Source organism: Urtica dioica, chromosome 5, assembly GCF_054948205.1.
Source record: "Urtica dioica subsp. dioica isolate 48M chromosome 5, U.dioica_male_clone48M_v1_H2, whole genome shotgun sequence".
In the NCBI taxonomy this organism is placed as follows: Eukaryota; Viridiplantae; Streptophyta; class Magnoliopsida; order Rosales; family Urticaceae; genus Urtica; species Urtica dioica.
In genome coordinates this window covers 12,510,184-12,536,186 of record NC_142760.1, presented here as the reverse complement: position 1 = coordinate 12,536,186, position 26,003 = coordinate 12,510,184, and the positions used below count along the sequence as shown (strand labels likewise).

The 26,003-nt window shown below is 46.5% G+C and overlaps 57 non-coding genes across 57 annotated transcripts; all 57 read right to left on the bottom strand.

Moving 5' to 3' along the window:
* Window positions 1-238: 238 nt before the first annotated feature.
* Window positions 239-357, bottom strand: LOC149397082 (5S ribosomal RNA). Its single transcript, XR_016298186.1, has one exon. It is a non-coding gene; the product is annotated as a 5S ribosomal RNA (ribosomal RNA).
* Window positions 358-691: 334 nt separating this feature from the next.
* Window positions 692-810, bottom strand: LOC149397081 (5S ribosomal RNA). The gene has a single exon (XR_016298226.1). It is a non-coding gene; the product is annotated as a 5S ribosomal RNA (ribosomal RNA).
* Window positions 811-1,144: 334 nt separating this feature from the next.
* LOC149397080 (5S ribosomal RNA) lies at window positions 1,145-1,263 on the bottom strand. The gene has a single exon (XR_016297783.1). It is a non-coding gene; the product is annotated as a 5S ribosomal RNA (ribosomal RNA).
* Window positions 1,264-1,597: 334 nt separating this feature from the next.
* On the bottom strand, window positions 1,598-1,716 carry LOC149397079 (5S ribosomal RNA). The gene has a single exon (XR_016297616.1). It is a non-coding gene; the product is annotated as a 5S ribosomal RNA (ribosomal RNA).
* A 334-nt stretch (window positions 1,717-2,050) lies between these two features.
* Window positions 2,051-2,169, bottom strand: LOC149397078 (5S ribosomal RNA). The gene has a single exon (XR_016298225.1). It is a non-coding gene; the product is annotated as a 5S ribosomal RNA (ribosomal RNA).
* A 334-nt stretch (window positions 2,170-2,503) lies between these two features.
* LOC149397077 (5S ribosomal RNA) lies at window positions 2,504-2,622 on the bottom strand. The gene has a single exon (XR_016297782.1). It is a non-coding gene; the product is annotated as a 5S ribosomal RNA (ribosomal RNA).
* Window positions 2,623-2,956: 334 nt separating this feature from the next.
* Window positions 2,957-3,075, bottom strand: LOC149397076 (5S ribosomal RNA). The gene has a single exon (XR_016297884.1). It is a non-coding gene; the product is annotated as a 5S ribosomal RNA (ribosomal RNA).
* A 334-nt stretch (window positions 3,076-3,409) lies between these two features.
* LOC149397075 (5S ribosomal RNA) lies at window positions 3,410-3,528 on the bottom strand. The gene has a single exon (XR_016297781.1). It is a non-coding gene; the product is annotated as a 5S ribosomal RNA (ribosomal RNA).
* Window positions 3,529-3,862: 334 nt separating this feature from the next.
* Window positions 3,863-3,981, bottom strand: LOC149397074 (5S ribosomal RNA). Its single transcript, XR_016297883.1, has one exon. It is a non-coding gene; the product is annotated as a 5S ribosomal RNA (ribosomal RNA).
* A 334-nt stretch (window positions 3,982-4,315) lies between these two features.
* On the bottom strand, window positions 4,316-4,434 carry LOC149397073 (5S ribosomal RNA). Its single transcript, XR_016297615.1, has one exon. It is a non-coding gene; the product is annotated as a 5S ribosomal RNA (ribosomal RNA).
* Window positions 4,435-4,768: 334 nt separating this feature from the next.
* On the bottom strand, window positions 4,769-4,887 carry LOC149397072 (5S ribosomal RNA). The gene has a single exon (XR_016297780.1). It is a non-coding gene; the product is annotated as a 5S ribosomal RNA (ribosomal RNA).
* Window positions 4,888-5,221: 334 nt separating this feature from the next.
* LOC149397071 (5S ribosomal RNA) lies at window positions 5,222-5,340 on the bottom strand. Its single transcript, XR_016297463.1, has one exon. It is a non-coding gene; the product is annotated as a 5S ribosomal RNA (ribosomal RNA).
* Window positions 5,341-5,659: 319 nt separating this feature from the next.
* On the bottom strand, window positions 5,660-5,778 carry LOC149397070 (5S ribosomal RNA). Its single transcript, XR_016297827.1, has one exon. It is a non-coding gene; the product is annotated as a 5S ribosomal RNA (ribosomal RNA).
* Window positions 5,779-6,112: 334 nt separating this feature from the next.
* LOC149397069 (5S ribosomal RNA) lies at window positions 6,113-6,231 on the bottom strand. The gene has a single exon (XR_016297386.1). It is a non-coding gene; the product is annotated as a 5S ribosomal RNA (ribosomal RNA).
* A 334-nt stretch (window positions 6,232-6,565) lies between these two features.
* LOC149397068 (5S ribosomal RNA) lies at window positions 6,566-6,684 on the bottom strand. The gene has a single exon (XR_016297385.1). It is a non-coding gene; the product is annotated as a 5S ribosomal RNA (ribosomal RNA).
* Window positions 6,685-7,018: 334 nt separating this feature from the next.
* LOC149397067 (5S ribosomal RNA) lies at window positions 7,019-7,137 on the bottom strand. The gene has a single exon (XR_016297384.1). It is a non-coding gene; the product is annotated as a 5S ribosomal RNA (ribosomal RNA).
* Window positions 7,138-7,471: 334 nt separating this feature from the next.
* Window positions 7,472-7,590, bottom strand: LOC149397066 (5S ribosomal RNA). The gene has a single exon (XR_016298866.1). It is a non-coding gene; the product is annotated as a 5S ribosomal RNA (ribosomal RNA).
* A 334-nt stretch (window positions 7,591-7,924) lies between these two features.
* Window positions 7,925-8,043, bottom strand: LOC149397065 (5S ribosomal RNA). Its single transcript, XR_016297826.1, has one exon. It is a non-coding gene; the product is annotated as a 5S ribosomal RNA (ribosomal RNA).
* Window positions 8,044-8,377: 334 nt separating this feature from the next.
* LOC149397064 (5S ribosomal RNA) lies at window positions 8,378-8,496 on the bottom strand. Its single transcript, XR_016297778.1, has one exon. It is a non-coding gene; the product is annotated as a 5S ribosomal RNA (ribosomal RNA).
* Window positions 8,497-8,829: 333 nt separating this feature from the next.
* LOC149397063 (5S ribosomal RNA) lies at window positions 8,830-8,948 on the bottom strand. Its single transcript, XR_016298950.1, has one exon. It is a non-coding gene; the product is annotated as a 5S ribosomal RNA (ribosomal RNA).
* A 334-nt stretch (window positions 8,949-9,282) lies between these two features.
* On the bottom strand, window positions 9,283-9,401 carry LOC149397062 (5S ribosomal RNA). Its single transcript, XR_016297383.1, has one exon. It is a non-coding gene; the product is annotated as a 5S ribosomal RNA (ribosomal RNA).
* Window positions 9,402-9,735: 334 nt separating this feature from the next.
* LOC149397061 (5S ribosomal RNA) lies at window positions 9,736-9,854 on the bottom strand. Its single transcript, XR_016297938.1, has one exon. It is a non-coding gene; the product is annotated as a 5S ribosomal RNA (ribosomal RNA).
* Window positions 9,855-10,188: 334 nt separating this feature from the next.
* On the bottom strand, window positions 10,189-10,307 carry LOC149397060 (5S ribosomal RNA). Its single transcript, XR_016298190.1, has one exon. It is a non-coding gene; the product is annotated as a 5S ribosomal RNA (ribosomal RNA).
* A 334-nt stretch (window positions 10,308-10,641) lies between these two features.
* LOC149397059 (5S ribosomal RNA) lies at window positions 10,642-10,760 on the bottom strand. The gene has a single exon (XR_016297381.1). It is a non-coding gene; the product is annotated as a 5S ribosomal RNA (ribosomal RNA).
* A 335-nt stretch (window positions 10,761-11,095) lies between these two features.
* On the bottom strand, window positions 11,096-11,214 carry LOC149397058 (5S ribosomal RNA). The gene has a single exon (XR_016298902.1). It is a non-coding gene; the product is annotated as a 5S ribosomal RNA (ribosomal RNA).
* A 334-nt stretch (window positions 11,215-11,548) lies between these two features.
* Window positions 11,549-11,667, bottom strand: LOC149397057 (5S ribosomal RNA). Its single transcript, XR_016297825.1, has one exon. It is a non-coding gene; the product is annotated as a 5S ribosomal RNA (ribosomal RNA).
* A 334-nt stretch (window positions 11,668-12,001) lies between these two features.
* Window positions 12,002-12,120, bottom strand: LOC149397056 (5S ribosomal RNA). The gene has a single exon (XR_016297777.1). It is a non-coding gene; the product is annotated as a 5S ribosomal RNA (ribosomal RNA).
* A 334-nt stretch (window positions 12,121-12,454) lies between these two features.
* Window positions 12,455-12,573, bottom strand: LOC149397055 (5S ribosomal RNA). Its single transcript, XR_016298949.1, has one exon. It is a non-coding gene; the product is annotated as a 5S ribosomal RNA (ribosomal RNA).
* Window positions 12,574-12,907: 334 nt separating this feature from the next.
* On the bottom strand, window positions 12,908-13,026 carry LOC149397054 (5S ribosomal RNA). Its single transcript, XR_016297379.1, has one exon. It is a non-coding gene; the product is annotated as a 5S ribosomal RNA (ribosomal RNA).
* Window positions 13,027-13,360: 334 nt separating this feature from the next.
* LOC149397053 (5S ribosomal RNA) lies at window positions 13,361-13,479 on the bottom strand. The gene has a single exon (XR_016297937.1). It is a non-coding gene; the product is annotated as a 5S ribosomal RNA (ribosomal RNA).
* A 334-nt stretch (window positions 13,480-13,813) lies between these two features.
* On the bottom strand, window positions 13,814-13,932 carry LOC149397052 (5S ribosomal RNA). Its single transcript, XR_016297378.1, has one exon. It is a non-coding gene; the product is annotated as a 5S ribosomal RNA (ribosomal RNA).
* Window positions 13,933-14,266: 334 nt separating this feature from the next.
* On the bottom strand, window positions 14,267-14,385 carry LOC149397051 (5S ribosomal RNA). The gene has a single exon (XR_016297377.1). It is a non-coding gene; the product is annotated as a 5S ribosomal RNA (ribosomal RNA).
* A 335-nt stretch (window positions 14,386-14,720) lies between these two features.
* LOC149397050 (5S ribosomal RNA) lies at window positions 14,721-14,839 on the bottom strand. The gene has a single exon (XR_016297936.1). It is a non-coding gene; the product is annotated as a 5S ribosomal RNA (ribosomal RNA).
* A 325-nt stretch (window positions 14,840-15,164) lies between these two features.
* On the bottom strand, window positions 15,165-15,283 carry LOC149397049 (5S ribosomal RNA). Its single transcript, XR_016299005.1, has one exon. It is a non-coding gene; the product is annotated as a 5S ribosomal RNA (ribosomal RNA).
* Window positions 15,284-15,618: 335 nt separating this feature from the next.
* On the bottom strand, window positions 15,619-15,737 carry LOC149397048 (5S ribosomal RNA). The gene has a single exon (XR_016297935.1). It is a non-coding gene; the product is annotated as a 5S ribosomal RNA (ribosomal RNA).
* A 325-nt stretch (window positions 15,738-16,062) lies between these two features.
* LOC149397047 (5S ribosomal RNA) lies at window positions 16,063-16,181 on the bottom strand. The gene has a single exon (XR_016298199.1). It is a non-coding gene; the product is annotated as a 5S ribosomal RNA (ribosomal RNA).
* A 334-nt stretch (window positions 16,182-16,515) lies between these two features.
* Window positions 16,516-16,634, bottom strand: LOC149397046 (5S ribosomal RNA). The gene has a single exon (XR_016297954.1). It is a non-coding gene; the product is annotated as a 5S ribosomal RNA (ribosomal RNA).
* Window positions 16,635-16,968: 334 nt separating this feature from the next.
* On the bottom strand, window positions 16,969-17,087 carry LOC149397045 (5S ribosomal RNA). The gene has a single exon (XR_016297376.1). It is a non-coding gene; the product is annotated as a 5S ribosomal RNA (ribosomal RNA).
* A 334-nt stretch (window positions 17,088-17,421) lies between these two features.
* Window positions 17,422-17,540, bottom strand: LOC149397044 (5S ribosomal RNA). Its single transcript, XR_016298414.1, has one exon. It is a non-coding gene; the product is annotated as a 5S ribosomal RNA (ribosomal RNA).
* A 325-nt stretch (window positions 17,541-17,865) lies between these two features.
* On the bottom strand, window positions 17,866-17,984 carry LOC149397043 (5S ribosomal RNA). Its single transcript, XR_016298198.1, has one exon. It is a non-coding gene; the product is annotated as a 5S ribosomal RNA (ribosomal RNA).
* Window positions 17,985-18,318: 334 nt separating this feature from the next.
* LOC149397042 (5S ribosomal RNA) lies at window positions 18,319-18,437 on the bottom strand. The gene has a single exon (XR_016297953.1). It is a non-coding gene; the product is annotated as a 5S ribosomal RNA (ribosomal RNA).
* A 334-nt stretch (window positions 18,438-18,771) lies between these two features.
* LOC149397041 (5S ribosomal RNA) lies at window positions 18,772-18,890 on the bottom strand. The gene has a single exon (XR_016299007.1). It is a non-coding gene; the product is annotated as a 5S ribosomal RNA (ribosomal RNA).
* A 334-nt stretch (window positions 18,891-19,224) lies between these two features.
* LOC149397040 (5S ribosomal RNA) lies at window positions 19,225-19,343 on the bottom strand. The gene has a single exon (XR_016298878.1). It is a non-coding gene; the product is annotated as a 5S ribosomal RNA (ribosomal RNA).
* Window positions 19,344-19,677: 334 nt separating this feature from the next.
* On the bottom strand, window positions 19,678-19,796 carry LOC149397039 (5S ribosomal RNA). Its single transcript, XR_016297950.1, has one exon. It is a non-coding gene; the product is annotated as a 5S ribosomal RNA (ribosomal RNA).
* A 334-nt stretch (window positions 19,797-20,130) lies between these two features.
* LOC149397038 (5S ribosomal RNA) lies at window positions 20,131-20,249 on the bottom strand. Its single transcript, XR_016298889.1, has one exon. It is a non-coding gene; the product is annotated as a 5S ribosomal RNA (ribosomal RNA).
* Window positions 20,250-20,583: 334 nt separating this feature from the next.
* LOC149397037 (5S ribosomal RNA) lies at window positions 20,584-20,702 on the bottom strand. The gene has a single exon (XR_016297952.1). It is a non-coding gene; the product is annotated as a 5S ribosomal RNA (ribosomal RNA).
* A 334-nt stretch (window positions 20,703-21,036) lies between these two features.
* On the bottom strand, window positions 21,037-21,155 carry LOC149397036 (5S ribosomal RNA). The gene has a single exon (XR_016297374.1). It is a non-coding gene; the product is annotated as a 5S ribosomal RNA (ribosomal RNA).
* Window positions 21,156-21,489: 334 nt separating this feature from the next.
* On the bottom strand, window positions 21,490-21,608 carry LOC149397035 (5S ribosomal RNA). Its single transcript, XR_016297838.1, has one exon. It is a non-coding gene; the product is annotated as a 5S ribosomal RNA (ribosomal RNA).
* A 334-nt stretch (window positions 21,609-21,942) lies between these two features.
* LOC149397034 (5S ribosomal RNA) lies at window positions 21,943-22,061 on the bottom strand. Its single transcript, XR_016298877.1, has one exon. It is a non-coding gene; the product is annotated as a 5S ribosomal RNA (ribosomal RNA).
* A 334-nt stretch (window positions 22,062-22,395) lies between these two features.
* LOC149397033 (5S ribosomal RNA) lies at window positions 22,396-22,514 on the bottom strand. The gene has a single exon (XR_016297657.1). It is a non-coding gene; the product is annotated as a 5S ribosomal RNA (ribosomal RNA).
* Window positions 22,515-22,848: 334 nt separating this feature from the next.
* LOC149397032 (5S ribosomal RNA) lies at window positions 22,849-22,967 on the bottom strand. Its single transcript, XR_016297373.1, has one exon. It is a non-coding gene; the product is annotated as a 5S ribosomal RNA (ribosomal RNA).
* A 334-nt stretch (window positions 22,968-23,301) lies between these two features.
* LOC149397031 (5S ribosomal RNA) lies at window positions 23,302-23,420 on the bottom strand. The gene has a single exon (XR_016298693.1). It is a non-coding gene; the product is annotated as a 5S ribosomal RNA (ribosomal RNA).
* Window positions 23,421-23,754: 334 nt separating this feature from the next.
* On the bottom strand, window positions 23,755-23,873 carry LOC149397030 (5S ribosomal RNA). Its single transcript, XR_016297372.1, has one exon. It is a non-coding gene; the product is annotated as a 5S ribosomal RNA (ribosomal RNA).
* A 334-nt stretch (window positions 23,874-24,207) lies between these two features.
* Window positions 24,208-24,326, bottom strand: LOC149397029 (5S ribosomal RNA). Its single transcript, XR_016298347.1, has one exon. It is a non-coding gene; the product is annotated as a 5S ribosomal RNA (ribosomal RNA).
* A 334-nt stretch (window positions 24,327-24,660) lies between these two features.
* LOC149397028 (5S ribosomal RNA) lies at window positions 24,661-24,779 on the bottom strand. Its single transcript, XR_016298579.1, has one exon. It is a non-coding gene; the product is annotated as a 5S ribosomal RNA (ribosomal RNA).
* Window positions 24,780-25,113: 334 nt separating this feature from the next.
* Window positions 25,114-25,232, bottom strand: LOC149397027 (5S ribosomal RNA). The gene has a single exon (XR_016297720.1). It is a non-coding gene; the product is annotated as a 5S ribosomal RNA (ribosomal RNA).
* A 334-nt stretch (window positions 25,233-25,566) lies between these two features.
* Window positions 25,567-25,685, bottom strand: LOC149397026 (5S ribosomal RNA). Its single transcript, XR_016297652.1, has one exon. It is a non-coding gene; the product is annotated as a 5S ribosomal RNA (ribosomal RNA).
* Between the last annotated feature and the right edge of the window lie 318 nt (window positions 25,686-26,003).

Here is a 26,003-nt window from a genome sequence, read left to right as displayed (position 1 = left end):
ATGAATTCCTAATAACTTTTCGCGATCTTCGCGTTGGGACGGTTTCGGAAGAGTGATCGGCGAAATTCCGACAAGGTGAACGGGGGAAGGGTAAAATCGTAAATTTTGCCCTCGGTCCGGAATTTCGACTTTCACCGGTGAATTATAAGCGTAAACGGGCATTTGAACAAGACTCGGAGCGATTTTTGGTGAAATTCCATCGTTTCGGCCTCCGAAAAAAATAATTCGCAAAAAAAGAGGGATGCAACACGAGGACTTCCCAGGAGGTAACCCATCCTAGTACTACTCTCGCCCAAGCACGCTTAACTTCGGAGTTCTGATGGGATCCGGTGCACTAGTGCTGGTATGATCGCATCCGCAAGTATTTGCGCGCATTATCTATATAACAATCAACGCCGCGACTCCCTAAAGCCATAACTACGTCTTCGGTGCACCAAAAATCACATAAAATATATGAATTCCTAATAACTTTTCGCGATCTTCGCGTTGGGACGGTTTCGGAAGAGTGACCGGCGAAATTCCGACAAGGTGAACGGGGGAAGGGTAAAATCGTAAATTTCGCCCTCGGTCCGGAATTTCGACTTTCACCGGTGAATTGTAAGCGTAAACGGGCATTTGAACAAGACTCGGAGCGATTTTTGGTGAAATTCCATCGTTTCGGCCTCCGAAAAAAATAATTCGCAAAATAAGAGGGATGCAACACGAGGACTTCCCAGGAGGTCACCCATCCTAGTACTACTCTCGCCCAAGCACGCTTAACTTCGGAGTTCTGATGGGATCTGGTGCATTAGTGCTGGTATGATCGCATCCGCAAGCATTAGCGCGCATTATCTATATAAGAATCAACGCCGCGACTCCCAAAAGCCATAACTACGTCTTCGGTGCACCAAAAATCACATAAAATATATGAATTCCTAATAACTTTTCGCGATCTTCGCGTTGGGACGGTTTCGGAAGAGTGATCGGCGAAATTCCGACAAGGTGAACGGGGGAAGGGTAAAATCGTAAATTTTGCCCTCGGTCCGGAATTTCGACTTTCACCGGTGAATTATAAGCGTAAACGGGCATTTGAACAAGACTCGGAGCGATTTTTGGTGAAATTCCATCGTTTCGGCCTCCGAAAAAAATAATTCGCAAAAAAAGAGGGATGCAACACGAGGACTTCCCAGGAGGTCACCCATCCTAGTACTACTCTCGCCCAAGCACGCTTAACTTCGGAGTTCTGATGGGATCCGGTGCACTAGTGCTGGTATGATCGCATCCGCAAGTATTTGCGCGCATTATCTATATAACAATCAACGCCGCGACTCCCAAAAGCCATAACTACGTCTTCGGTGCACCAAAAATCACATAAAATATATGAATTCCTAATAACTTTTCGCGATCTTCGCGTTGGGACGGTTTCGGAAGAGTGACCGGCGAAATTCCGACAAGGTGAACGGGGGAAGGGTAAAATCGTAAATTTCGCTCTCGGTCCGGAATTTCGACTTTCACCGGTGAATTGTAAGCGTAAACGGGCATTTGAACAAGACTCGGAGCGATTTTTGGTGAAATTCCATCGTTTCGGCCTCCGAAAAAAATAATTCGCAAAAAAAGAGGGATGCAACACGAGGACTTCCCAAGAGGTCACCCATCCTAGTACTACTCTCGCCCAAGCACGCTTAACTTCGGAGTTCTGATGGGATCCGGTGCATTAGTGCTGGTATGATCGCATCCACAAGCATTAGTGCGCATTATCTATATAACAATCAACGCCGCGACTCCCTAAAGCCATAACTACGTCTTCGGTGCACCAAAAATCACATAAAATATATGAATTCCTAATAACTTTTCGCGATCTTCGCGTTGGGACGGTTTCGGAAGAGTGACCGGCGAAATTCCGACAAGGTGAACGGGGGAAGGGTAAAATCGTAAATTTCGCCCTCGGTCCGGAATTTCAACTTTCACCGGTGAATTGTAAGCGTAAACGGGCATTTGAACAAGACTCGGAGCGATTTTTGGTGAAATTCCATCGTTTCGGCCTCCGAAAAAAATAATTCGCAAAATAAGAGGGATGCAACACGAGGACTTCCCAGGAGGTCACCCATCCTAGTACTACTCTCGCCCAAGCACGCTTAACTTCGGAGTTCTGATGGGATCTGGTGCATTAGTGCTGGTATGATCGCATCCGCAAGCATTAGCGCGCATTATCTATATAAGAATCAACGCCGCGACTCCCAAAAGTCATAACTACGTCTTCGGTGCACCAAAAATCACATAAAATATATGAATTCCTAATAACTTTTCGCGATCTTCGCGTTGGGACGGTTTCGGAAGAGTGATCGGCGAAATTCCGACAAGGTGAACGGGGGAAGGGTAAAATCGTAAATTTTGCCCTCGGTCCGGAATTTCGACTTTCACCGGTGAATTATAAGCGTAAACGGGCATTTGAACAAGACTCGGAGCGATTTTTGGTGAAATTCCATCGTTTCGGCCTCCGAAAAAAATAATTCGCAAAAAAAGAGGGATGCAACACGAGGACTTCCCAGGAGGTCACCCATCCTAGTACTACTCTCGCCCAAGCACGCTTAACTTCGGAGTTCTGATGGGATCCGGTGCACTAGTGCTGGTATGATCGCATCCGCAAGTATTTGCGCGCATTATCTATATAACAATCAACGCCGCGACTCCCAAAAGCCATAACTACGTCTTCGGTGCACCAAAAATCACGTAAAATATATGAATTCCTAATAACTTTTCGCGATCTTCGCGTTGGGATGGTTTCGGAAGAGTGACCGGCGAAATTCCGACAAGGTGAACGGGGGAAGGGTAAAATCGTAAATTTCGCCCTCGGTCCGGAATTTCGACTTTCACCGGTGAATTGTAAGCGTAAACGGGCATTTGAACAAGACTCGGAGCGATTTTTGGTGAAATTCCATCGTTTCGGCCTCCGAAAAAAAGAATTCGCAAAAAAAGAGGGATGCAACACGAGGACTTCCCAGGAGGTCACCCATCCTAGTACTACTCTCGCCCAAGCACGCTTAACTTCGGAGTTCTGATGGGATCCGGTGCATTAGTGCTAGTATGATCGCATCCGCAAGCATTAGCGCGCATTATCTATATAAGAATCAACGCCGCGACTCCCAAAAGCCATAACTACGTCTTCGGTGCACCAAAAATCACATAAAATATATGAATTCCTAATAACTTTTCGCGATCTTCGCGTTGGGACGGTTTCGGAAGAGTGACCGGCGAAATTCCGACAAGGTGAACGGGGGAAGGGTAAAATCGTAAATTTCGCCCTCGGTCCGGAATTTCGACTTTCACCGGTGAATTGTAAGCGTAAACGGGCATTTGAACAAGACTCGGAGCGATTTTTGGTGAAATTCCATCGTTTCGGCCTCCGAAAAAAAGAATTCGCAAAAAAAGAGGGATGCAACACGAGGACTTCCCAGGAGGTCACCCATCCTAGTACTACTCTCGCCCAAGCACGCTTAACTTCGGAGTTCTGATGGGATCCGGTGCACTAGTGCTGGTATGATCGCATCCGCAAGTATTTGCGCGCATTATCTATATAACAATCAACGCCGCGACTCCCAAAAGCCATAACTACGTCTTCGGTGCACCAAAAATCACGTAAAATATATGAATTCCTAATAACTTTTCGCGATCTTCGCGTTGGGACGGTTTCGGAAGAGTGACCGGCGAAATTCCGACAAGGTGAACGGGGGAAGGGTAAAATCGTAAATTTCGCCCTCGGTCCGGAATTTCGACTTTCACCGGTGAATTGTAAGCGTAAACGGGCATTTGAACAAGACTCGGAGCGATTTTTGGTGAAATTCCATCGTTTCGGCCTCCGAAAAAAAGAATTCGCAAAAAAAGAGGGATGCAACACGAGGACTTCCCAGGAGGTCACCCATCCTAGTACTACTCTCGCCCAAGCACGCTTAACTTCGGAGTTCTGATGGGATCCGGTGCATTAGTGCTAGTATGATCGCATCCGCAAGCATTAGCGCGCATTATCTATATAAGAATCAACGCCGCGACTCCCAAAAGCCATAACTACGTCTTCGGTGCACCAAAAATCACATAAAATATATGAATTCCTAATAAATTTTCGCGATCTTCGCGTTGGGACGGTTTCGGAAGAGTGACCGGCGAAATTCCGACAAGGTGAACGGGGGAAGGGTAAAATCGTAAATTTCGCCCTCGGTCCGGAATTTCGACTTTCACCGGTGAATTGTAAGCGTAAACGGGCATTTGAACAAGACTCGGAGCGATTTTTGGTGAAATTCCATCGTTTCGGCCTCCGAAAAAAAGAATTCGCAAAAAAAGAGGGATGCAACACGAGGACTTCCCAAGAGGTCACCCATCCTAGTACTACTCTCGCCCAAGCACGCTTAACTTCGGAGTTCTGATGGGATCCGGTGCATTAGTGCTGGTATGATCGCATCCACAAGCATTAGTGCGCATTATCTATATAACAATCAACGCCGCGACTCCCTAAAGCCATAACTACGTCTTCGGTGCACCAAAAATCACATAAAATATATGAATTCCTAATAACTTTTCGCGATCTTCGCGTTGGGACGGTTTCGGAAGAGTGACCGGCGAAATTCCGAAAAGGTGAACGGGGGAAGGGTAAAATCGTAAATTTCGCCCTCGGTCCGGAATTTCGACATTCACCGGTGAATTGTAAGCGTAAACGGGCATTTGAACAAGACTCGGAGCGATTTTTGGTGAAATTCCATCGTTTCGGCCTCCGAAAAAAATAATTCGCAAAAAAAGAGGGATGCAACACGAGGACTTCCCAGGAGGTCACCCATCCTAGTACTACTCTCGCCCAAGCACGCTTAACTTCGGAGTTCTGATGGGATCCGGTGCACTAGTGCTGGTATGATCGCATCCGCAAGTATTTGCGCGCATTATCTATATAACAATCAACGCCGCGACTCCCAAAAGCCATAACTACGTCTTCGGTGCACCAAAAATCACATAAAATATATGAATTCCTAATAACTTTTCGCGATCTTCGCGTTGGGACGGTTTCGGAAGAGTGACCGGCGAAATTCCGACAAGGTGAACGGGGGAAGGGTAAAATCGTAAATTTCGCTCTCGGTCTGGAATTTCGACTTTCACCGGTGAATTGTAAGCGTAAACGGGCATTTGGACAAGACTCGGAGCGATTTTTGGTGAAATTCCATCGTTTCGGCCTCCGAAAAAAATAATTCGCAAAAAAAGAAGGATGCAACACGAGGACTTCCCAGGAGGTCACCCATCCTAGTACTACTCTCGCCCAAGCACGCTTAACTTCGGAGTTCTGATGGGATCCGGTGCATTAGTGCTGGTATGATCGCATCCGCAAGCATTAGCGCGCATTATCTATATAAGAATCAACGCCGCGACTCCCAAAAGCCATAACTACGTCTTCGGTGCACCAAAAATCACATAAAATATATGAATTCCTAATAACTTTTCGCGATCTTCGCGTTGGGACGGTTTCGGAAGAGTGACCGGCGAAATTCCGACAAAGTGAACGGGGGAAGGGTAAAATCGTAAATTTCGCCCTCGGTCCGGAATTTCGACTTTCACCGGTGAATTGTAAGCGTAAACGGGCATTTGAATAAGACTCGGAGCGATTTTTGGTGAAATACTATCGTTTCGGCCTCCGAAAAAAAGAGGGATGCAACACGAGGACTTCCCAGGAGGTCACCCATCCTAGTACTACTCTCGCCCAAGCACGCTTAACTTCGGAGTTCTGATGGGATCCGGTACATTAGTGCTGGTATGATCGCATCCGCAAGCATTAGCGCGCATTATCTATATAAGAATCAACGCCGCGACTCCCAAAAGCCATAACTACGTCTTCGGTGCACCAAAAATCACATAAAATATATGAATTCCTCTTAACTTTTCGCGATCTTCGCGTTGGGACGGTTTCGGAAGAGTGATCAGCGAAATTGCGACAAGGTGAACGGGGGAAGGGTAAAATCGTAAATTTCGCCCTCGGTCCGGAATTTCGACTTTCACCGGTGAATTGTAAGCGTAAACGGGCATTTGAACAAGACTCGGAGCGATTTTTGGTGAAATTCCATCGTTTCGGCCTCCAAAAAAAAGAATTCGTAAAAAAAGAGGGATGCAACACGAGGACTTCCCAGGAGGTCACCCATCCTAGTACTACTCTCGCCCAAGCACGCTTAACTTCGGAGTTCTGATGGGATCCGGTGCATTAGTGCTGGTATGATCGCATCCGCAAGCATTAGCGCGCATTATCTATATAAGAATCAACGCCGCGACTCCCAAAAGCCATAACTACGTCTTCGGTGCACCAAAAATCACATAAAATATATGAATTCCTAATAACTTTTCGCGATCTTCGCGTTGGGACGGTTTTGGAAGAGTGACCGGCGAAATTCCGACAAGGTGAACGGGGGAAGGGTAAAATCGTAAATTTTGCCCTCGGTCCGGAATTTCGACTTTCACCGGTGAATTTTAAGCGTAAACGGGCATTTGAACAAGACTCGGTGCGATTTTTGGTGAAATTCCATCGTTTCGGCCTCCGAAAAAAAGAATTCGCAAAAAAAGAGGGATGCAACACGAGGACTTCCCAGGAGGTCACCCATCCTAGTACTACTCTCGCCCAAGCACGCTTAACTTCGGAGTTCTGATGGGATCCGGTGCATTAGTGCTGGTATGATCGCATCCGCAAGCATTAGCGCGCATTATCTATATAAGAATCAACGCCGCGACTCCCAAAAGCCATAACTACGTCTTCGGTGCACCAAAAATCACATAAAATATATGAATTCCTAATAACTTTTCGCGATCTTCGCGTTGGGACGGTTTCGGAAGAGTGACCGGCGAAATTCCGACAAGGTGAACGGGGGAAGGGTAAAATCGTAAATTTCGCCCTCGGTCCGGAATTTCGACTTTCACCGGTGAATTGTAAGCGTAAACGGGCATTTGAACAAGACTCGGAGCGATTTTTTGTGAAATTCCATCGTTTCGGCCTCCGAAAAAAAGAATTCGCAAAAAAAGAGGGATGCAACACGAGGACTTCCCAGGAGGTCACCCATCCTAGTACTACTCTCGCCCAAGCACGCTTAACTTCGGAGTTCTGATGGGATCCGGTGCATTAGTGCTGGTATGATCGCATCCGCAAACATTAGCGCGCATTATCTATATAAGAATCAACGCCGCGACTCCCAAAAGCCATAACTACGTCTTCGGTGCACCAAAAATCACATAAAATATATGAATTCCTAATAACTTTTCGCGATCTTCGCGTTGGGACGGTTTCGGAAGAGTGATCGGCGAAATTCCGACAAGGTGAACGGGGGAAGGGTAAAATCGTAAATTTCACCCTCGATCCGGAATTTCTACTTTCACCGGTGAATTGTAAGCGTAAACGGGCATTTGAACAAGACTCGGAGCGATTTTTGGTGAAATTCCATCGTTTCGGCCTCCGAAAAAAATAATTCGCAAAAAAAGAGGGATGCAACACGAGGACTTCACAGGAGGTCACCCATCCTAGTACTACTCTCGCCCAAGCACGCTTAACTTCGGAGTTTTGATGGGATCCGGTGCATTAGTGCTGGTATGATCGCATCCGCAAGCATTAGCGCGTATTATCTATATAACAATCAACGCCGCGACTCCCAAAAGCCATAACTACGTCTTCGGTGCACCAAAAATCACATAAAATATATGAATTCCTAATAACTTTTCGCGATCTTCGCGTTGGGACGGTTTCGGAAGAGTGACCGGCGAAATTCCGACAAGGTGAACGGGGGAAGGGTAAAATCGTAAATTTCGCCCTCGGTCCGGAATTTCGACTTTCACCGGTGAATTGTAAGCGTAAACGGGCATTTGAACAAGACTCGGAGCGATTTTTGGTGAAATTCCATCGTTTCAGCCTCCGAAAAAAAGAATTCGCAAAAAAAGAGGGATGCAACACGAGGACTTCCCAGGAGGTCACCCATCCTAGTACTACTCTCGTCCAAGCACGCTTAACTTCGGAGTTCTGATGGGATCCGGTGCATTAGTGCTGGTATGATCGCATCCGCAAGTATTTGCGCGCATTATCTATATAACAATCAACGCCGCGACTCCCAAAAGCCATAACTACGTCTTCGGTGCACCAAAAATCACATAAAATATATGAATTCCTAATAACTTTTCGCGATCTTCGCGTTGGGACGGTTTCGGAAGAGTGATCGGCGAAATTCCGACAAGGTGAACGGGGGAAGGGTAAAATCGTAAATTTCACCCTCGATCCGGAATTTCTACTTTCACCGGTGAATTGTAAGCGTAAACGGGCATTTGAACAAGACTCGGAGCGATTTTTGGTGAAATTCCATCGTTTCGGCCTCCGAAAAAAATAATTCGCAAAAAAAGAGGGATGCAACACGAGGACTTCCCAGGAGGTCACCCATCCTAGTACTACTCTCGCCCAAGCACGCTTAACTTCGGAGTTCTGATGGGATCCGGTGCACTAGTGCTGGTATGATCGCATCCGCAAGTATTTGCGCGCATTATCTATATAACAATCAACGCCGCGACTCCCAAAAGCCATAACTACGTCTTCGGTGCACCAAAAATCACATAAAATATATGAATTCCTAATAACTTTTCGCGATCTTCGCGTTGGGACGGTTTCGGAAGAGTGACCGGCGAAATTCCGACAAGGTGAACGGGGGAAGAGTAAAATTGTAAATTTCGCCCTCGGTCTGGAATTTCGACTTTCACCGGTGAATTGTAAGCGTAAACGGGCATTTGAACAAGACTCGGAGCGATTTTTGGTGAAATTCCATCGTTTCGGCCTCCGAAAAAATAATTCGCAAAAAAAGAGGGATGCAACACGAGGACTTCCCAGGAGGTCACCCATCCTAGTATTCCTCTCGCCCAAGCACGCTTAACTTCGGAGTTCTGATGGGATCCGGTGCATTAGTGCTGGTATGATCGCATTCGCAAGCATTAGCGCGCATTATCTATATAACAATCAACGCCGCGACTCCCAAAAGCCATAACTACGTCTTCGGTGCACCAAAAATCACATAAAATATATGAATTCCTAATAACTTTTCGCGATCTTCGCGTTGGGACGGTTTCGGAAGAGTGATCGGCGAAATTCCGACAAGGTGAACGGGGGAAGGGTAAAATCATAAATTTCACCCTCGATCCGGAATTTCGACTTTCACCGGTGAATTGTAAGCGTAAACGGGCATTTGAACAAGACTCGGAGCGATTTTTGGTGAAATTCCATCGTTTCGGCCTCCGAAAAAAATAATTCGCAAAAAAAGAGGGATGCAACACGAGGACTTCCCAGGAGGTCACCCATCCTAGTACTACTCTCGCCCAAGCACGCTTAACTTCGGAGTTCTGATGGGATCCGGTGCATTAGTGCTGGTATGATCGCATCCGCAAGCATTAATGCGCATTATCTATATAACAATCAACGCCGCGACTCCCTAAAGCCATAACTACGTCTTCGGTGCACCAAAAATCACATAAAATATATGAATTCCTAATAACTTTTCGCGATCTTCGCGTTGGGACGGTTTCGGAAGAGTGACCGGCGAAATTCCGACAAGGTGAACGGGGGAAGGGTAAAATCGTAAATTTCGCCCTCGGTCCGGAATTTCGACTTTCACCGGTGAATTGTAAGCGTAAACGGGCATTTGAACAAGACTCGGAGCGATTTTTGGTGAAATTCCATCGTTTCGGCCTCCGAAAAAAATAATTCGCAAAAAAAGAGGGATGCAACACGAGGACTTCCCAGGAGGTCACCCATCCTAGTACTACTCTCGCCCAAGCACGCTTAACTTCGGAGTTCTGATGGGATCCGGTGCATTAGTGCTGGTATGATCGCATTCGCAAGCATTAGCGCGCATTATCTATATAACAATCAACGCCGCGACTCCCAAAAGCCATAACTACGTCTTCGATGCACCAAAAATCACATAAAATATATGAATTCCTAATAACTTTTCGCGATCTTCGCGTTGGGACGGTTTCGGAAGAGTGACCGGCGAAATTCCGACAAGGTGAACGGGGGAAGGGTAAAATCGTAAATTTCGCCCTCGGTCTGGAATTTCGACTTTCACCGGTGAATTGTAAGCGTAAACGGGCATTTGAACAAGACTCGAAGCGATTTTTGGTGAAATTCCATCGTTTCGGCCTCGGAAAAAAATAATTCGCAAAAAAAGAGGGATGCAACACGAGGACTTCCCAGGAGGTCACCCATCCTAGTACTACTCTCGCCCAAGCATGCTTAACTTCGGAGTTCTGATGGGATCCGGTGCATTAGTGCTGGTATGATCGCATCCGCAAGCATTAATGCGCATTATCTATATAACAATCAACGCCGCGACTCCCTAAATCCATAACTACGTCTTCGGTGCACCAAAAATCACATAAAATATATGAATTCCTAATAACTTTTCGCGATCTTCGCGTTGGGACGGTTTCGGAAGAGTGACCGGCGAAATTCCGACAAGGTGAACGGGGGAAGGGTAAAATCTTAAATTTCGCCCTCGGTCCGGAATTTCGACTTTCACAGGTGAATTGTAAGCGTAAACGGGCATTTGAACAAGACTCGGAGCGATTTTTGGTTAAATTCCATCGTTTCGGCCTCCGAAAAAAAGAATTCGCAAAAAAAGAGGGATGCAACACGAGGACTTCCCAGGAGGTCACCCATCCTAGTACTACTCTCGCCCAAGCACGCTTAACTTCGGAGTTCTGATGGGATCCGGTGCATTAGTGCTGGTATGATCGCATCCGCAAGCATTAGCGCGCATTATCAATATAACAATCAACGCCGCGACTCCCATAAGCCATAACTACGTCTTCGGTGCACCAAAAATCACATAAAATATATGAATTCCTAATAACTTTTCGTGATCTTCGCGTTGGGAAGGTTTCGGAAGAGTGACCGGCGAAATTCCGACAAGGTGAACGGGGGAAGGGTAAAATCGTAAATTTCGCCCTCGGTCCGGAATTTCGACTTTCACCGGTGAATTGTAAGCGTAAACGGGAATTTGAACAAGACTCGGAGCGATTTTTGGTGAAATTCCATCGTTTCGGCCTCCGAAAAAAAATAATTCGCAAAAAAAGAGGGATGCAACACGAGGACTTCCCAGGAGGTCACCCATCCTAGTATTCCTCTCGCCCAAGCACGCTTAACTTCGGAGTTCTGATGGGATCCGGTGCACTAGTGCTGGTATGATCGCATCCGCAAGTATTTGCGCGCATTATCTATATAACAATCAACGCCGCGACTCCCAAAAGCCATAACTACGTCTTCGGTGCACCAAAAATCACATAAAATATATGAATTCCTAATAACTTTTCGCGATCTTCGCGTTGGGACGGTTTCGGAAGAGTGACCGGCGAAATTCCGACAAGGTGAACGGGGGAAGGGTAAAATCGTAAATTTCGCCCTCGGTCCGGAATTTCGACTTTCACCGGTGAATTGTAAGCGTAAACGGGCATTTGAACAAGACTCGGAGCGATTTTTGGTGAAATTCCATCGTTTCAGCCTCCGAAAAAAAGAATTCGCAAAAAAAGAGGGATGCAACACGAGGACTTCCCAGGAGGTCACCCATCCTAGTACTACTCTCGTCCAAGCACGCTTAACTTCGGAGTTCTGATGGGATCCGGTGCATTAGTGCTGGTATGATCGCATCCGCAAGTATTTGCGCGCATTATCTATATAACAATCAACGCCGCGACTCCCAAAAGCCATAACTACGTCTTCGGTGCACCAAAAATCACATAAAATATATGAATTCCTAATAACTTTTCGCGATCTTCGCGTTGGGACGGTTTCGGAAGAGTGATCGGCGAAATTCCGACAAGGTGAACGGGGGAAGGGTAAAATCGTAAATTTCACCCTCGATCCGGAATTTCTACTTTCACCGGTGAATTGTAAGCGTAAACGGGCATTTGAACAAGACTCGGAGCGATTTTTGGTGAAATTCCATCGTTTCGGCCTCCGAAAAAAATAATTCGCAAAAAAAGAGGGATGCAACACGAGGACTTCCCAGGAGGTCACCCATCCTAGTACTACTCTCGCCCAAGCACGCTTAACTTCGGAGTTCTGATGGGATCCGGTGCACTAGTGCTGGTATGATCGCATCCGCAAGTATTTGCGCGCATTATCTATATAACAATCAACGCCGCGACTCCCATAAGCCATAACTACGTCTTCGGTGCACCAAAAATCACATAAAATATATGAATTCCTAATAACTTTTCGCGATCTTCGCGTTGGGACGGTTTCGGAAGAGTGACCGGCGAAATTCCGACAAGGTGAACGGGGGAAGAGTAAAATTGTAAATTTCGCCCTCGGTCTGGAATTTCGACTTTAACCGGTGAATTGTAAGCGTAAACGGGCATTTGAACAAGACTCGGAGCGATTTTTGGTGAAATTCCATCGTTTCGGCCTCCGAAAAAAATAATTCGCAAAAAAAGAGGGATGCAACACGAGGACTTCCCAGGAGGTCACCCATCCTAGTATTCCTCTCGCCCAAGCACGCTTAACTTCGGAGTTCTGATGGGATCCGGTGCATTAGTGCTGGTATGATCGCATTCGCAAGCATTAGCGCGCATTATCTATATAACAATCAACGCCGCGACTCCCAAAAGCCATAACTACGTCTTCGGTGCACCAAAAATCACATAAAATATATGAATTCCTAATAACTTTTCGCGATCTTCGCGTTGGGACGGTTTCGGAAGAGTGATCGGCGAAATTCCGACAAGGTGAACGGGGGAAGGGTAAAATCATAAATTTCACCCTCGATCCGGAATTTCGACTTTCACCGGTGAATTGTAAGCGTAAACGGGCATTTGAACAAGACTCGGAGCAATTTTTGGTGAAATTCCATCGTTTCGGCCTCCGAAAAAAATAATTCGCAAAAAAAGAGGGATGCAACACGAGGACTTCCCAGGAGGTCACCCATCCTAGTACTACTCTCGCCCAAGCACGCTTAACTTCGGAGTTCTGATGGGATCCGGTGCATTAGTGCTGGTATGATCGCATCCGCAAGCATTAATGCGCATTATCTATATAACAATCAACGCCGCGACTCCCTAAAGCCATAACTACGTCTTCGGTGCACCAAAAATCACATAAAATATATGAATTCCTAATAACTTTTCGCGATCTTCGCGTTGGGACGGTTTCGGAAGAGTGACCGGCGAAATTCCGACAAGGTGAACGGGGGAAGGGTAAAATCGTAAATTTCGCCCTCGGTCCGGAATTTCGACTTTCACCGGTGAATTGTAAGCGTAAACGGGCATTTGAACAAGACTCGGAGCGATTTTTGGTGAAATTCCATCGTTTCGGCCTCCGAAAAAAATAATTCGCAAAAAAAGAGGGATGCAACACGAGGACTTCCCAGGAGGTCACCCATCCTAGTACTACTCTCGCCCAAGCACGCTTAACTTCGGAGTTCTGATGGGATCCGGTGCATTAGTGCTGGTATGATCGCATTCGCAAGCATTAGCGCGCATTATCTATATAACAATCAACGCCGCGACTCCCAAAAGCCATAACTACGTCTTCGATGCACCAAAAATCACATAAAATATATGAATTCCTAATAACTTTTCGCGATCTTCGCGTTGGGACGGTTTCGGAAGAGTGACCGGCGAAATTCCGACAAGGTGAACGGGGGAAGGGTAAAATCGTAAATTTCGCCCTCGGTCTGGAATTTCGACTTTCACCGGTGAATTGTAAGCGTAAACGGGCATTTGAACAAGACTCGAAGCGATTTTTGGTGAAATTCCATCGTTTCGGCCTCGGAAAAAAATAATTCGCAAAAAAAGAGGGATGCAACACGAGGACTTCCCAGGAGGTCACCCATCCTAGTACTACTCTCGCCCAAGCACGCTTAACTTCGGAGTTCTGATGGGATCCGGTGCATTAGTGCTGGTATGATCGCATCCGCAAGCATTAATGCGCATTATCTATATAACAATCAACGCCGCGACTCCCTAAATCCATAACTACGTCTTCGGTGCACCAAAAATCACATAAAATATATGAATTCCTAATAACTTTTCGCGATCTTCGCGTTGGGACGGTTTCGGAAGAGTGACCGGCGAAATTCCGACAAGGTGAACGGGGGAAGGGTAAAATCTTAAATTTCGCCCTCGGTCCGGAATTTCGACTTTCACAGGTGAATTGTAAGCGTAAACGGGCATTTGAACAAGACTCGGAGCGATTTTTGGTTAAATTCCATCGTTTCGGCCTCCGAAAAAAAGAATTCGCAAAAAAAGAGGGATGCAACACGAGGACTTCCCAGGAGGTCACCCATCCTAGTACTACTCTCGCCCAAGCACGCTTAACTTCGGAGTTCTGATGGGATCCGGTGCATTAGTGCTGGTATGATCGCATCCGCAAGCATTAGCGCGCATTATCAATATAACAATCAACGCCGCGACTCCCATAAGCCATAACTACGTCTTCGGTGCACCAAAAATCACATAAAATATATGAATTCCTAATAACTTTTCGTGATCTTCGCGTTGGGAAGGTTTCGGAAGAGTGACCGGCGAAATTCCGACAAGGTGAACGGGGGAAGGGTAAAATCGTGAATTTCGCCCTCGGTCCGGAATTTCGACTTTCACCGGTGAATTGTAAGCGTAAACGGGAATTTGAACAAGACTCGGAGCGATTTTTGGTGAAATTCCATCGTTTCGGCCTCCGAAAAAAAATATTTCGCAAAAAAAGAGGGATGCAACACGAGGACTTCCCAGGAGGTCACCCATCCTAGTACTACTCTCGCCCAAGCACGCTTAACTTCGGAGTTCTGATGGGATCCGGTGCATTAGTGCTGGTATGATCGCATTCGCAAGCTTTAGCGCTCATTATCTATATAACAATCAACGCCGCGACTCCCAAAAGCCATAACTACGTCTTCGGTGCACCAAAAATCACATAAAATATATGAATTCCTAATAACTTTTCGCGATGGGGCGGTTTCGGAAGAGTGATCGGCGAAATTCCGACAAGGTGAACGGGGGAAGGGTAAAATCGTAAATTTCGCCCTCGGTCCGGAATTTCGACTTTCACCGGTGAATTGTAAGCGTAAACGGGCATTTGAACAAGACTCGGAGCGATTTTTGGTGAAATTCCATCGTTTCGGCCTCCGAAAAAAATAATTCGCAAAAAAACAGGGATGCAACACGAGTACTTCCCCGGAGGTCACCCATCCTAGTACTACTCTCGCCCAAGCACGCTTAACTTCGTAGTTCTGATGGGATCCGGTGCATTAGTGCTGGTATGATCGCATCCGCAAGCATTAGCGCGCATTATCAATATAACAATCAACGCCGCGACTCCCAAAAGCCATAACTACGTCTTCGGTGCACCAAAAATCACATAAAATATATGAATTCCTAATAACTTTTCGCGATCTTCGCGTTGGGACGGTTTTGGAAGAGTGACCGGCGAAATTCCGACAAGGTGAACGGGGGAAGGGTAAAATCGTAAATTTCGCCCTCGGTCCGGAATTTCGACTTTCACCGGTGAATTGTAAGCGTAAACGGGCATTTGAACAAGACTCGGAGCGATTTTTGGTGAAATTCCATTGTTTCGGCCTCCGAAAAAAAATAATTCGCAAAAAAAGAGGGATGCAACACGAGGACTTCCCAGGAGGTCACCCATCCTAGTACTACTCTCGCCCAAGCACGCTTAACTTCGGAGTTCTGATGGGATCCGGTGCATTAGTGCTGGTATGATCGCATTCGCAAGCTTTAGCGCGCATTATCTATATAACAATCAACGCCGCGACTCCCAAAAGCCATAACTACGTCTTCGGTGCACCAAAAATCACATAAAATATATGAATTCCTAATAACTTTTCGCGATGGGGCGGTTTCGGAAGAGTGATCGGCGAAATTCCGACAAGGTGAACGGGGGAAGGGTAAAATCGTAAATTTCGCCCTCGGTCTGGAATTTCGACTTTCACCGGTGAATTGTAAGCGTAAACGGGCATTTGAACAAGACTCGGAGCGATTTTTGGTGAAATTCCATCGTTTCGGCCTCCGAAAAAAATAATTCGCAAAAAAACAGGGATGCAACACGAGTACTTCCCCGGAGGTCACCCATCCTAGTACTACTCTCGCCCAAGCACGCTTAACTTCGGAGTTCTGATGGGATCCGGTGCATTAGTGCTGGTATGATCGCATCCGCAAGCATTAGCGCGCATTATCTATAAAAAAATCAACGCCGCGACTCCCAAAAGCCATAACTACGTCTTCGGTGCACCAAAAATCACATAAAATATATGAATTCCTAATAACTTTTCGCGATCTTCGCGTTGGGACGGTTTCGGAAGACTGATCGGCGAAATTCCGACAACGTGAACGGGGGAAGGGTAAAATCGTAAATTTCGCCCTCGGTCCGGAATTTCGACTTTCACCGGTGAATTGTAAGCGTAAACGAGCATTTGAACAAGGCTCGGAGCGATTTTTGGTGAAATTCCATCGTTTCGGCCTCCGAAAAAAATAATTCGCAAAAAAAGAGGGTTGCAACACGAGGACTTCCCAGGAGGTCACCCATCCTAGTACTACTCTCGCCCAAGCACGCTTAACTTCGGAGTTCTGATGGGATCCGGTGCATTAGTGCTGGTATGATCGCATCCGCATGCATTAGCGCGCATTATCTATATAAGAATCAACGCCGCGACTCCCAAAAGCCATAACTACGTCTTCGGTGCACCAAAAATCACATAAAATATATGAATTCCTAATAACTTTTCGCGATCTTCGCGTTGGGACGGTTTCGGAAGAGTGATCGGCGAAATTCCGACAAGGTGAACGGGGGAAGGGTAAAATCGTAAATTTCGCCCTCGGTCCGGAATTTCGACTTTCACCGGTGAATTGTAAGCGTAAACGGGCATTTGAACAAGACTCGGAGCGATTTTTGGTGAAATTCCATCGTTTCGGCCTCCGAAAAAAATAATTCGCAAAAAAAGAGGGATGCAACACGAGGACTTCCCAGGAGGTCACCCATCCTAGTACTACTCTCGCCCAAGCACGCTTAACTTCGGAGTTCTGATGGGATCCGGTGCATTAGTGCTGGTATGATCGCATCCGCAAGCATTAGAGCGCATTATCTATATAAGAATCAACGCCGCGACTCCCAAAAGCCATAACTACGTCTTCGGTGCACCAAAAATCACATAAAATATATGAATTCCTAATAACTTTTCGCGATCTTCGCGTTGGGACGGTTTCGAAAGAGTGATCGGCGAAATTCCGACAAGGTGAACGGGGGAAGGGTAAAATCGTAAATTTCGCCCTCGGTCCGGAATTTCGACTTTCACCGGTGAATTGTATGCGTAAACGCGCATTTGAACAAGGCTCGGAGCGATTTTTGGTGAAATTCCATCGTTTCGGCCTCCGAAAAAAATAATTCGCAAAAAAAGAGGGATGCAACACGAGGACTTCCCAGGAGGTCACCCATCCTAGTACTCCTCTCGCCCAAGCACGCTTAACTTCGGAGTTCTGATGGGATCCGGTGCATTAGTGCTGGTATGATCGCATTCGCAAGCTTTAGCGCGCATTATCTATATAACAATCAACGCCGCGACTCCCAAAAGCCATAACTACGTCTTCGGTGCACCAAAAATCACATAAAATATATGAATTCCTAATAACTTTTCGCGATGGGGCGGTTTCGGAAGAGTGATCGGCGAAATTCCGACAAGGTGAACGGGGGAAGGGTAAAATCGTAAATTTCGCCCTCGGTCTGGAATTTCGACTTTCACCGGTGAATTGTAAGCGTAAACGGGCATTTGAACAAGACTCGGAGCGATTTTTGGTGAAATTCCATCGTTTCGGCCTCCGAAAAAAATAATTCGCAAAAAAACAGGGATGCAACACGAGTACTTCCCCGGAGGTCACCCATCCTAGTACTACTCTCGCCCAAGCACGCTTAACTTCGGAGTTCTGATGGGATCCGGTGCATTAGTGCTGGTATGATCGCATCCGCAAGCATTAGCGCGCATTATCTATAAAAAAATCAACGCCGCGACTCCCAAAAGCCATAACTACGTCTTCGGTGCACCAAAAATCACATAAAATATATGAATTCCTAATAACTTTTCGCGATCTTCGCGTTGGGACGGTTTCGGAAGACTGATCGGCGAAATTCCGACAAGGTGAACGGGGGAAGGGTAAAATCGTAAATTTCGCCCTCGGTCCGGAATTTCGACTTTCACCGGTGAATTGTAAGCGTAAACGAGCATTTGAACAAGGCTCGGAGCGATTTTTGGTGAAATTCCATCGTTTCGGCCTCCGAAAAAAATAATTCGCAAAAAAAGAGGGTTGCAACACGAGGACTTCCCAGGAGGTCACCCATCCTAGTACTACTCTCGCCCAAGCACGCTTAACTTCGGAGTTCTGATGGGATCCGGTGCATTAGTGCTGGTATGATCGCATCCGCAAGCATTAGCGCGCATTATCTATATAAGAATCAACGCCGCGACTCCCAAAAGCCATAACTACGTCTTCGGTGCACCAAAAATCACATAAAATATATGAATTCCTAATAACTTTTCGCGATCTTCGCGTTGGGACGGTTTCGGAAGAGTGATCGGCGAAATTCCGACAAGGTGAACGGGGGAAGGGTAAAATCGTAAATTTCGCCCTCGGTCCGGAATTTCGACTTTCACCGGTGAATTGTAAGCGTAAACGGGCATTTGAACAAGACTCGGAGCGATTTTTGGTGAAATTCCATCGTTTCGGCCTCCGAAAAAAATAATTCGCAAAAAAAGAGGGATGCAACACGAGGACTTCCCAGGAGGTCACCCATCCTAGTACTACTCTCGCCCAAGCACGCTTAACTTCGGAGTTCTGATGGGATCTGGTGCATTAGTGCTGGTATGATCTCATCCGCAAGCATTAGCGCGCATTATCTATATAAGAATCAACGCCGCGACTCCCAAAAGCCGTAACTACGTCTTCGGTGCACCAAAAATCACATAAAATATATGAATTCCTAATAACTTTTCGCGATCTTCGCGTTGGGACGGTTTCGGAAGAGTGATCGGCGAAATTCCGACAAGGTGAACGGGGGAAGGGTAAAATCGTAAATTTTGCCCTCGGTCCGGAATTTCGACTTTCACCGGTGAATTGTAAGCGTAAACGGGCATTTGAACAAGACTCGGAGCGATTTTTGGTGAAATTCCATCGTTTCGGCCTCCGAAAAAAATAATTCGCAAAAAAAGAGGGATGCAACACGAGGACTTCCCAGGAGGTCACCCACCCTAGTACTACTCTTGCCCAAGCACGCTTAACTTTGGAGTTCTGATGGGATCCGGTGCATTAGTGCTGGTATGATCGCATCCGCAAGCATTAGCGCGCATTATCTATATAAGAATCAACGCCGCGACTCCCAAAAGCCATAACTACGTCTTCGGTGCACCAAAAATCACATAAAATATATGAATTCCTAATAACTTTTCGCGATCTTCGCGTTGGGACGGTTTCGAAAGAGTGATCGGCGAAATTCCGACAAGGTGAACGGGGGAAGGGTAAAATCGTAAATTTCGCCCTCGGTCCGGAATTTCGACTTTCACCGGTGAATTGTATGCGTAAACGCGCATTTGAACAAGGCTCGGAGCGATTTTTGGTGAAATTCCATCATTTCGGCCTCCGAAAAAAATAATTCGCAAAAAAAGAGGGATGCAACACGAGGACTTCCCAGGAGGTCACCCATCCTAGTACTACTCTCGCCCAAGCACGCTTAACTTCGGAGTTCTGATGGGATCCGGTGCATTAGTGCTGGTATGGTCGCATCCGCAAGCATTAGCGCGCATTATCTATATAAGAATCAACGCCGCGACTCCCAAAAGCCATAACTACGTCTTCGGTGCACCAAAAATCACATAAAATATATGAATTCCTAATAACTTTTCGCGATCTTCGCGTTGGGACGGTTTCGGAAGACTGATCGGCGAAATTCCGACAAGGTGAACGGGGGAAGGGTAAAATCGTAAATTTCGCCCTCGGTCCGGAATTTCGACTTTCACCGGTGAATTGTAAGCGTAAACGAGCATTTGAACAAGGCTCGGAGTGATTTTTGGTGAAATTCCATCGTTTCGGCCTCCGAAAAAAATAATTCGCAAAAAAAGAGGGTTGCAACACGAGGACTTCCCAGGAGGTCACTCATCCTAGTACTACTCTCGCCCAAGCACGCTTAACTTCGGAGTTCTGATGGGATCCGGTGCATTAGTGCTGGTATGATCGCATCCGCAAGCATTAGCGCGCATTATCTATATAAGAATCAACGCCGCGACTCCCAAAAGCCATAACTACGTCTTCGGTGCACCAAAAATCACATAAAATATATGAATTCCTAATAACTTTTCGCGATCTTCGCGTTGGGACGGTTTCGGAAGACTGATCGGCGAAATTCCGACAAGGTGAACGGGGGAAGGGTAAAATCGTAAATTTCGCCCTCGGTCCGGAATTTCGACTTTCACCGGTGAATTGTAAGCGTAAACGAGCATTTGAACAAGGCTCGGAGCGATTTTTGGTGAAATTCCATCGTTTCGGCCTCCGAAAAAAATAATTCGCAAAAAAAGAGGGTTGCAACACGAGGACTTCCCAGGAGGTCACCCATCCTAGTACTACTCTCGCCCAAGCACGCTTAACTTCGGAGTTCTGATGGGATCCGGTGCATTAGTGCTGGTATGATCGCATCCGCATGCATTAGCGCGCATTATCTATATAAGAATCAACGCCGCGACTCCCAAAAGCCATAACTACGTCTTCGGTGCACCAAAAATCACATAAAATATATGAATTCCTAATAACTTTTCGCGATCTTCGCGTTGGGACGGTTTCGGAAGAGTGATCGGCGAAATTCCGACAAGGTGAACGGGGGAAGGGTAAAATCGTAAATTTCGCCCTCGGTCCGGAATTTCGACTTTCACCGGTGAATTGTAAGCGTAAACGGGCATTTGAACAAGACTCGGAGCGATTTTTGGTGAAATTCCATCGTTTCGGCCTCCGAAAAAAATAATTCGCAAAAAAAGAGGGATGCAACACGAGGACTTCCCAGGAGGTCACCCATCCTAGTACTACTCTCGCCCAAGCACGCTTAACTTCGGAGTTCTGATGGGATCCGGTGCATTAGTGCTGGTATGATCGCATCCGCAAGCATTAGCGCGCATTATCTATATAAGAATCAACGCCGCGACTCCCATAAGCCATAACTACGTCTTCGGTGCACCAAAAATCACATAAAATATATGAATTCCTAATAACTTTTCGCGATCTTCGCGTTGGGACGGTTTCGGAAGAGTGATCGGCGAAATTCCGACAAGGTGAACGGGGGAAGGGTAAAATCGTAAATTTCGCCCTCGGTCCGGAATTTCGACTTTCACCGGTGAATTGTATGCGTAAACGCGCATTTGAACAAGGCTCGGAGCGATTTTTGGTGAAATTCCATAATTTCGGCCTCCGAAAAAAATAATTCGCAAAAAAAGAGGGATGCAACACGAGGACTTCCCAGGAGGTCACCCATCCTAGTACTACTCTCGCCCAAGCACGCTTAACTTCGGAGTTCTGATGGGATCCGGTGCATTAGTGCTGGTATGGTCGCATCCGCAAGCATTAGCGCGCATTATCTATATAAGAATCAACGCCGCGACTCCCAAAAGCCATAACTACGTCTTCGGTGCACCAAAAATCACATAAAATATATGAATTCCTAATAACTTTTCGCAATCTTCGCGTTGGGACGGTTTCGGAAGAGTGATCGGCGAAATTCCGACAAGGTGAACGGGGGAAGGGTAAAATCGTAAATTTTGCCCTCGGTCCGGAATTTCGACTTTCACCGGTGAATTGTAAGCGTAAACGGGCATTTGAACAAGACTCGGAGCGATTTTTGGTGAAATTCCATCGTTTCGGCCTCCGAAAAAAATAATTCGCAAAAAAAGAGGGATGCAACACGAGGACTTCCCAGGAGGTCACCCACCCTAGTACTACTCTTGCCCAAGCACGCTTAACTTTGGAGTTCTGATGGGATCCGGTGCATTAGTGCTGGTATGATCGCATCCGCAAGCATTAGCGCGCATTATCTATATAAGAATCAACGCCGCGACTCCCAAAAGCCATAACTACGTCTTCGGTGCACCAAAAATCACATAAAATATATGAATTCCTAATAACTTTTCGCGATCTTCGCGTTGGGACGGTTTCGGAAGAGTGATCGGCGAAATTCCGACAAGGTGAACGGGGGAAGGGTAAAATCGTAAATTTTGCCCTCGGTCCGGAATTTCGACTTTCACCGGTGAATTGTAAGCGTAAACGGGCATTTGAACAAGGCTCGGAGCGATTTTTGGTGAAATTCCATCGTTTCGGCCTCCGAAAAAAATAATTCGCAAAAAAAGAGGGATGCAACACGAGTACTTCCCAGGAGGTCACCCATCCTAGTACTACTCTCGCCCAAGCACGCTTAACTTCGGAGTTCTGATGGGATCCGGTGCATTAGTGCTGGTATGATCGCATCCGCAAGCATTAGCGCGCATTATCTATATAAGAATCAACGCCGCGACTCCCAAAAGCCATAACTACGTCTTCGGTGCACCAAAAATCATATAAAATATATGAATTCCTAATAACTTTTCGCGATCTTCGCGTTGGGACGGTTTCGGAAGAGTGATCGGCGAAATTCCGACAAGGTGAACGGGGGAAGGGTAAAATCGTAAATTTCGCACTCGGTCCGGAATTTCGACTTTCACCGGTGAATTGTAAGCGTAAACGAGCATTTGAACAAGGCTCGGAGCGATTTTTGGTGAAATTCCATCGTTTCGGCCTCCGAAAAAAATAATTCGCAAAAAAAGAGGGATGCAACACGAGGACTTCCCAGGAGGTCACCCATCCTAGTACTACTCTCGCCCAAGCACGCTTAACTTCGGAGTTCTGATGGGATCCGGTGCATTAGTGCTGGTATGATCGCATCCGCAAGCATTAGCGCGCATTATCTATATAAGAATCAACGCCGCGACTCCCAAAAGCCGTAACTACGTCTTCGGTGCACCAAAAATCACATAAAATATATGAATTCCTAATAACTTTACGCGATCTTCGCGTTGGGACGGTTTCGGAAGAGTGATCGGCGAAATTCCGACAAGGTGAACGGGGGAAGGGTAAAATCGTAAATTTCACCCTCGGTCCGGAATTTCGACTTTCACCGGTGAATTGTAAGCGTAAACGCGCATTTGAACAAGGCTCGGAGCGATTTTTGGTGAAATTCCATCGTTTCGGCCTCCGAAAAAAATAATTCGCAAAAAAAGAGGGATGCAACACGAGGACTTCCCAGGAGGTCACCCATCCTAGTACTACTCTCGCCCAAGCACGCTTAACTTCAGAGTTCTGATGGGATCCGGTGCATTAGTGCTGGTAAGATCACATCCGCAAGCATTAGCGCGCATTATCTATATAAGAATCAACGCCGCGAATCCCAAAAGCCATAACTACGTCCTCGGTGCACCAAAAATCACATAAAATATATGAATTCCTAATAACTTTTCGCGATCTTCGCGTTGGGACGGTTTCGGAAGAGTGATCGGCGAAATTCCGACAAGGTGAACGGGGGAAGGGTAAAATCGTAAATTTCGCCCTCGGTCCGGAATTTCGACTTTCACCGGTGAATTGTATGCGTAAACGCGCATTTGAACAAGGCTCGGAGCGATTTTTGGTGAAATTCCATCGTTTCGGCCTCCGAATAAAATAATTCGCAAAAAAAGAGGGATGCAACACGAGGACTTCCCAGGAGGTCACCCATCCTAGTACTACTCTCGCCCAAGCACGCTTAACTTCGGAGTTCTGATGGGATCCGGTGCATTAGTGCTGGTATGATCGCATCCGCAAGCATTAGCGCGCATTATCTATATAAGAATCAACGCCGCGACTCCCAAAAGCCATAACTACGTCTTCGGTGCACCAAAAATCACATAAAATATATGAATTCCTAATAACTTTTCGCAATCTTCGCGTTGGGACGGTTTCGGAAGAGTGATCGGCGAAATTCCGACAAGGTGAACGGGGGAAGGGTAAAATCGTAAATTTTGCCCTCGGTCCGGAATTTCGACTTTCACCGGTGAATTGTAAGCGTAAACGGGCATTTGAACAAGACTCGGAGCGATTTTTGGTGAAATTCCATCGTTTCGGCCTCCGAAAAAAATAATTCGCAAAAAAAGAGGGATGCAACACGAGGACTTCCCAGGAGGTCACCCATCCTAGTACTACTCTCGCCCAAGCACGCTTAACTTCGGAGTTCTGATGGGATCCGGTGCATTAGTGCTGGTAAGATCACATCCGCAAGCATTAGCGCGCATTATCTATATAAGAATCAACGCCGCGACTCCCAAAAGCCATAACTACGTCCTCGGTGCACCAAAAATCACATAAAATATATGAATTCCTAATAACTTTTCGCGATCTTCGCGTTGGGACGGTTTCGGAAGAGTGATCGGCGAAATTCCGACAAGGTGAACGGGGGAAGGGTAAAATCGTAAATTTCGCCCTCGGTCCGGAATTTCGACTTTCACCGGTGAATTGTATGCGTAAACGCGCATTTGAACAAGGCTCGGAGCGATTTTTGGTGAAATTCCATCGTTTCGGCCTCCGAAAAAAATAATTCGCAAAAAAAGAGGGATGCAACACGAGGACTTCCCAGGAGGTCACCAATCCTAGTACTACTCTCGCCCAAGCACGCTTAACTTCGGAGTTCTGATGGGATCCGGTGCATTAGTGCTGGTATGATCGCATCCGCAAGCATTAGCGCGCATTATCTATATAAGAATCAACGCCGCGACTCCCAAAAGCCATAACTACGTCTTCGGTGCACCAAAAATCACATAAAATATATGAATTCCTAATAACTTTTCGCGATCTTCGCGTTGGGACGGTTTCGGAAGAGTGATCGGCGAAATTCCGACAAGGTGAACGGGGGAAGGGTAAAATCGTAAATTTCGCCCTCGGTCCGGAATTTCGACTTTCACCGGTGAATTGTATGCGTAAACGCGCATTTGAACAAGGCTCGGAGCGATTTTTGGTGAAATTCCATAATTTCGGCCTCCGAAAAAAATAATTCGCAAAAAAAGAGGGATGCAACACGAGGACTTCCCAGGAGGTCACCCATCCTAGTACTACTCTCGCCCAAGCACGCTTAACTTCGGAGTTCTGATGGGATCCGGTGCATTAGTGCTGGTATGGTCGCATCCGCAAGCATTAGCGCGCATTATCTATATAAGAATCAACGCCGCGACTCCCAAAAGCCATAACTACGTCTTCGGTGCACCAAAAATCACATAAAATATATGAATTCCTAATAACTTTTCGCAATCTTCGCGTTGGGACGGTTTCGGAAGAGTGATCGGCGAAATTCCGACAAGGTGAACGGGGGAAGGGTAAAATCGTAAATTTTGCCCTCGGTCCGGAATTTCGACTTTCACCGGTGAATTGTAAGCGTAAACGGGCATTTGAACAAGACTCGGAGCGATTTTTGGTGAAATTCCATCGTTTCGGCCTCCGAAAAAAATAATTCGCAAAAAAAGAGGGATGCAACACGAGGACTTCCCAGAAGGTCACCCATCCTAGTACTACTCTCGCCCAAGCACGCTTAACTTCGGAGTTCTGATGGGATCCGGTGCATTAGTGCTGGTATGATCGCATCCGCAAGCATTAGCGCGCATTATCTATATAAGAATCAACGCCGCGACTCCCAAAAGCCATAACTACGTCTTCGGTGCACCAAAAATCACATAAAATATATGAATTCCTAATAACTTTTCGCGATCTTCGCGTTGGGACGGTTTCGGAAGAGTGATCGGCGAAATTCCGACAAGGTGAACGGGGGAAGGGTAAAATCGTAAATTTCGCCCTCGGTCCGGAATTTCGACTTTCACCGGTGAATTGTATGCGTAAACGCGCATTTGAACAAGGCTCGGAGCGATTTTTGGTGAAATTCCATAATTTCGGCCTCCGAAAAAAAT